This window comes from Mandrillus leucophaeus, unplaced genomic scaffold (genome assembly GCF_000951045.1).
Source record: "Mandrillus leucophaeus isolate KB7577 unplaced genomic scaffold, Mleu.le_1.0 Scaffold15, whole genome shotgun sequence".
Classification (NCBI taxonomy): Eukaryota; Metazoa; Chordata; class Mammalia; order Primates; family Cercopithecidae; genus Mandrillus; species Mandrillus leucophaeus.
The window spans coordinates 2461376-2467627 of record NW_012101476.1 but is presented as its reverse complement, the minus strand read 5'-3'; the positions used below and the strand labels follow the sequence as shown (position 1 = coordinate 2467627).

Below are 6252 nucleotides of genomic sequence, written 5' to 3'. Positions count from 1 at the left end.
ATTCCTCTGACACATGTCGCTCTGACGTGGCACAGGTCTTCTTAAAGATGAACGTCCTCCATGGCCTGTGTTGGTTTCCTGGGAATAACCCACAGTAGTGGTCGAGGAGGCCAGGAAAGAAGAACCTCTACTGTTTCCCCCTTTTCCAAATTTGCTGGATAGAGATATGGAGGGTGGGGCCACCTTGTTCTCCAAAAGGATTTTTAACAGCCGGGAAAAGGAAGGGTTGAGTCTCACGGTCCACACTGCAGCCACCATAACCATTTCCCAGACAAGTAAACTAAGGCCCAGGGTGAGATCCCAGGCTTCCTTACTCAATTTCCGGCCAGGACAGAGCTTCTCGAACAAAAGAAAGGAACTGCTACATGGCTCACGTGCTCAGCCCTGGTAATAGAAATACATCTCCAGTGAGCTCTAATTGTAACTCTCACTGGGACTTGCATCACCTACAAGGCTGGCAACCAGACACCCTGAGAATGCACTAGCTTTATTTATTTATTTTTTTAGATGAAGTCTTGCTCTGTTGTACAGTCAAGAGTGCCGTGGCGTGATCTCGGCTTGCTGCAACCTCTGCCTCCCAGGTTCAGGCAATCTCCTGCCTCAGCCTCCCTAGTATATGGGATTATAGGCATGCACCACCACAGCCTGGCTAGTTTTTTTGGGGGTGTGTTTGTGGTATTTTTAGTAGAGATTGGGTTTCACCAGGCTGGTCTCAAATTCCTGACCTCAGGTGATCTGCCTACCTCGACCTCCCAAAGTGCTGGGATTACAGGGGTGAGCCACTGCACCTGGCCTACCAGCTTTACTCTTTCCCTGGGTGATAGAGTGATGGCAGTCTCTGGGGAAAAGAAACCACCAACCTGGAAGCCTCTGGCTCTTCCTGGGGGAGGAGTGCTGTGCCACATGCCCTGGGCACCTACTTTGCTGTGTGTCCTTCTTCAAGGCTCTGATCCTCTCTGGCCTCTTCATTTCTTGCAGTGCCTGCCCCGTGGGATTGCAGGGAACAAAGGATTTGGGTGCAGGCAATCGGAAGCCCCTTCTGTGGGCCCGCATTGGGCAGGCACCTCCCACATGGTTCTCTTTCTGTCCTCCCAGTAGCCCTGTGCATCAGACGCAGAGCTGTGCGTGCACCCACTTGCCCCACTAGCCTCAGAGGAGCATTCCGCGCAGGAGGAATTTGACAGATTTTAATACTGGGGTCCCCAGCTGACCAGGCTTTGCATTTCCTTACCTACCCTTGGCTCTAATGTTGGCCTGGCAAAGCAGGGCACCACAGGACATCAGGGTCACACATCTCAGACCACGAGAGCCTCAGCGGTCTCCAAGATGAAGTGGAGATTGAATACCCTGCGCCTCCTTCCAGAGTACTGAGGAGCCTCCTGCCTTCCTGAGTGAGGCTGGGGGATCAAAGCTCAACAATAGGGGGTGGCCAGAACTACGTTCCTAAAAAGGAAAATCAAGACCGATTTTTGGGGGGAGTATAGCATTATACTCCAGTAATAGTACTATTAGCTCCATTGCACAGAGGAGGAAATTGAGGCTCAGAGAATTTCTGATTGTCTAAAGACATCTTTCCTGGAACTGGTGGATCAGGGACAAGAACCCTGATTTGTTGATGTCAAAGCGTCTGTAGTTTTTCCTTTTTTATGTCTTCTTGATCAGCAAGACCACCGCATTTGGGGAACAGAAGGCACGATGGGGGGAGTGGCATAGCTGCAACGTAAAGGGCTCCGTGTGGGGCCTTGGAGACACCAAGCTGCCCTCCTGCTGGTCCGAACTGCCCACTTCCCATCCTGCATCCTTCCTCCTTCAGCTTAGGGCCAGGTGCACCTGGCTCCAGGCCCTCCGCTCAGTGTGGAGAAGTCCTGGCCCTCCTCACCACCTTCCCACAGCCCCTGCTCAGCTGCAGAGCCTACCCTGGGCCTTCTAAAGCTGTGTCTTGCTCCCAAAGGTGGCAGCAGGCAGAGCCAGGCCTTGCTGGGGGCTCCTTCACCCCTTGGGGTCTGGGCCTCAGAGCGACATCCCAGGCTGAGGCTCATTGGGAGGGGTCAGCATTGGCATCAGGAGACCAGGGTCAAGTCTGAGTTCTGACAGTGACTGTGTGACCTTGGACAGTCACTTGCCCTCTCTGGGCCTTGGTTTTCCTGTTCAGTAGTCATATGGTCCTGGGATGTGGGCAGGGGTAGAGAAATGAGACACTTCAGCTCCCCACTCACAAGCCGTGCCCCCTCAGGCCCACCACTTAGGTTTTCTTAGCCCCTCCATTTTCTCTGGCATAAAATGGGGATAATGAAGCCTGTTCCTTCTGATCGTTAAGGAAACTAACATTTACTGAAGGCTTGCCCTGTGCAAAATGTTCCCTGAAACATTTTCTCTCACGGACTCCTCATCCATCCAAGAATGAAGTGAAATGTTTTGCTTTTGGTCTTTCATACAGTGTCTCTTTGCAGCCCCTCCTGGTCTGACAGGCTCAGATGCAGTCATAGATGGCTTTCTGGAGGAGGTGGTACCTGGTCTCTGGGAAGTAGGGGTCAGCATCCTGATCTCTGGGAGCATCTGCTCCAGATGGTTTCCCTGGGGCCCCAGAAGCAGGTGTTTGCACTAACAGCTCTGCAAGCCGAGAGCTTCAGTGCATGACCCTTCTTGCCCTTGTTCCTAGGCACATGCTGTTCCCTTGAGGCCGAATACCCTACTTACTTGTAAATCCCAGTGCTCTCCTGTTCATTCTGCAGTGCCAGCACAAGTCTCCTCCTTGGGGAAGGCTTTCTGGACTTCCCAGGCCACTGGCCATTGTTCCCTCTTGCAGGTGCCCCCTCAGGGTGCCTGCTGTAAACGTCACTCACATATCTCCCTCACCCAACAGAGAGCCTTGCTTTTGGGCCTGGACCTGCACCTTTGGCTGTATTCTTAGTGATTTGTCCAAGGCCACCCTGGGAGATAGGGGCAGTGCCAGGCTAGCACCCAGGTCTCCTGGGTTCTCTGAGAAAGTTCCTACCTTCTTCCCTGGCTCCCAAGTAGTACTTAAGCAGTTTTGGTTGTTAAAAGAAAATACTGAATTCATTTTTCCAACCACTCTTTTTTTTTAAAACATAAAAAAATCAGTGTTATTGAGAAATAATTTACAAAATGCACCCATTTTGACTGTACAGTTCAGTGAATTCTGACAGATGTATACAGTGGTGTAAACACGCCATACCCAATATATCACACATTTCTATCACCCCTCAAAATCTCCTCATACCCCTTCCTGATCAGGTCCTCTCCCTGCCCCAGGCAACATTTGATTGGATTTTATCAATATCGATTAGTTTTGCATGTTCTAGAATGTCCTATAAATGTGATTAGGCAGCATGTACTTTCTGTGTAGTGCCATGCATGCTGTATCTTGCATGAGTAGTTTGGCCCTTTGCATTCTGGGTAGTATTCTGGAGAATGGACATTCCACAGTTTGTTTATCTGTTCACCAATAGATAGAATTTGGGTTGTTTCCAGTCTGGGGATTTTATGAATAAAGCTGCTATGAACATTCATGTGAACATGTTTTCATTTACCTTGGGCTAGTGCCTGAAAGTGGAATTGTTGGGTTGTTAGGGTAAGTATATGTTTTACTATATAAGAAATTGCCAAATTCTTTTTTTTGAAGGAAAATTTGTATTTTAATTATTTTTATGTACAGAAAACTCAACAGTGTACATTTAACCCAGTTTAGTGGCAAGTTCTTTAGCCTTTGCCTTTTCGAGTTTGGCGATACGAGCCACAGACTTGGGACCCAGGACATTGCCACCCCAGTGACGGCGGATCTCATCGTATCTGTCATTGTAATTGGTCCTGATAGCTTCCACCAGCTTAGCCAAAGTGCCTTCGTCTTCCGAGTTCACCTGTGGGAAGGCGACAGTGGTGCAGGTCTTTCTGTGGACTAGACGGCCCAGTCTGGCCTTCCCCTTGATAATGCAGTAAGGGACCGCCGTTTTACAGCACAGGGCAGGCAAGAAGACAACCAGCTCGATGGGATCCATGTCGTGTGCAGTCACCACCAGCTGAGCTTTCTTGTTCTCCACCAAGGTGGTGACGGTGTTAACTCCTGCTTGAAGGACAGGTGGTCTCTCAGTGGGGACGTCCCCTTTGCCAGCAGCTTTCTTCTCCGCCTGGGCCAATAGCCTCTGGTTCTTCTCTTCCTTTGTCTCTGGTCTGTACTTGTGGGCCAGCTTAAGCAGCTGAGTAGCTGTCTGGCGGTCCAGGGCCTGGGTGAACTGGTTAATAGCAGGAGGCACTTTCATCCGCTTATAGAGGATGGCTCTCTGCCGCTGCAAGCTGATATAGCAGGGCCATTTCATAAAGCGGGTGAGGTCTCTTTTGGGCTGGATGTCCTGTCCAATGCCAAAATTCTTAGATCTTTTCTCAAACAGGGGATTCACCACATTCTTGGCCTCCTGCTTTTTCACGACAGCAGGGGCCACAGCCACCTTCTTTCCCTTGGCCTTCTTTCCTTTCGGCATCTTGGGCGGCGGGGGGCGAAATTGCCAAATTCTTTTCCAAAGTGTTTGCACCATTTTAGCCACCAGGAGTGTATAAGAGTTCCATTTGTTCCATATCTTGTTAACACTTGGTATCATCGGTCTTAACTTTGAGCGATTCTGGTGAGTATGTAATGACAACTGTTGCTTTAATTTGCAATTCCACAACAACTAGTAATGTTGAAAATGTTGATCATCTGGTTATGTGCGTATACTTTTTTTGGCGAAGCACCTATTTGAATCTTTTGCCTAGTTTTATTGGTTGTTTGTCTTCTTATTGAGTTCTAAGAATTCTTCATATGAATTCTTGACACAAGTGCTTTGTCAGATATTTGTGTTGCAAAATATTTTCCCAGTTGGTGTCTTGCCTTTTCATTTTCCTAATTGTATCTTTTGAAGAGTAAAAGTCTGATTGATCAGTTTTTGCTTGTCTAGTTAGTGCTTGACATGACTTGTTTAAGGAACCTTTGCCTGCCAACAAAGCTGCAAATATTTTCTCTGCAGTTTTCTTCTAGATGTTTTATAGTTTTCGCTTTTAATGTTCAGATATATGGTCCGTTTTGAATTCATTTTTATGAATGATGTGAGGTGGAGTTGAGGTCCATATAGATATCTATTTGTTTTCTCTATCGTAATTGTTACTGTTTTCTGTTACTGCCCTTGTTTTTCCTTCTTAGTTTTGCTTTCCACTCTTTTTCTGCTGTTTGTGGTTTTAATCAAGCATTTTATACGATTCTGTGCTATCTTCATTCTTAGCATATCATTATACTTTTTTTTTTTTTTTGCTTTTCTTAGTGGTTGCTCTGGAATTTGCAATATACATTTACAGCTAATCCAACTCCATTTTCAAATAACACTACACTGTTTCATGGGCAATGCATGTACCTTATAATAAAAAGTATTCCTTCCCCTCACTCTCTTCCCTTGTAACATTGCTGTCTTTCATTTTACCAACCCATAAACTATAATCATTGAATACATTGTTGCTGTTATTTTGAACAAACTGTTATCTGTTGTATCAATTAAGAATAAGAAAAATAAAGTTTTTTTTTTTTTTAACCTTCGTTTATCCTTCTATGCATTCTTTCTTTATGTAGATCTGAGTGTCTGACCTGTATCATTTGCCTTCTCTCTAACTTCTTTTAACATTTTCTGCAAGGCGTGTATACTGGCAACAAATTCACTCAATTTTTGCTTGTCTGAGAAAGTATGTACTTTTGAAAGATAATTTGGCAGCATATAGAATTCTAGGTTGATGGGTTTTTTGGTTTGTTTGTTTTGTTTTGTTTCTCTCTCAACAATTTAAATATTTCACTCCACTCCTTTTTTTTTGTGAATGGTTTCTGAGAAGTCTGGTGTAATTCTTATCTTCTTTGTTCTTTCAATAGATACGGGTTTGTTTTTTTTTTTCTTCTGGCTTCTTTCAAGATTTTTCTTTATCTTTGATTTTCTGCAGTTTGAATATGACAGGCCTAGGTATGGATTTTTTTGGAATTTATCCTACTCACTGTTCTCTGTGCTTCCTGGGTCTGTGGTTTGGTATCTGACCTTAATTTTGGGAAATTGTCAGTCATTATTGCTTCAAATATTTCTTCTGTTCCTTTCTTTGTTCTTCTTTTGACATTACGATTATACACATATTATACCTTTTGTAGTCCTGCTTGGATATTCTGTTCAACTTCTTTCAGCCTTTTTTGCTCTTTGCTTTCTAGTTTTGAAAGTTCTATTGTCGTATCCT

General features: G+C 45.5%; 1 pseudogene across 1 annotated transcript; it reads right to left on the bottom strand.

Moving 5' to 3' along the window:
• Positions 1-3631: 3631 nt before the first annotated feature.
• On the bottom strand, positions 3632-4509 carry LOC105535693 (annotated as a pseudogene). The gene has a single exon (XR_001005483.1). The product of XR_001005483.1 is annotated as a 60S ribosomal protein L7a pseudogene (transcript).
• Between the last annotated feature and the right edge of the window lie 1743 nt (positions 4510-6252).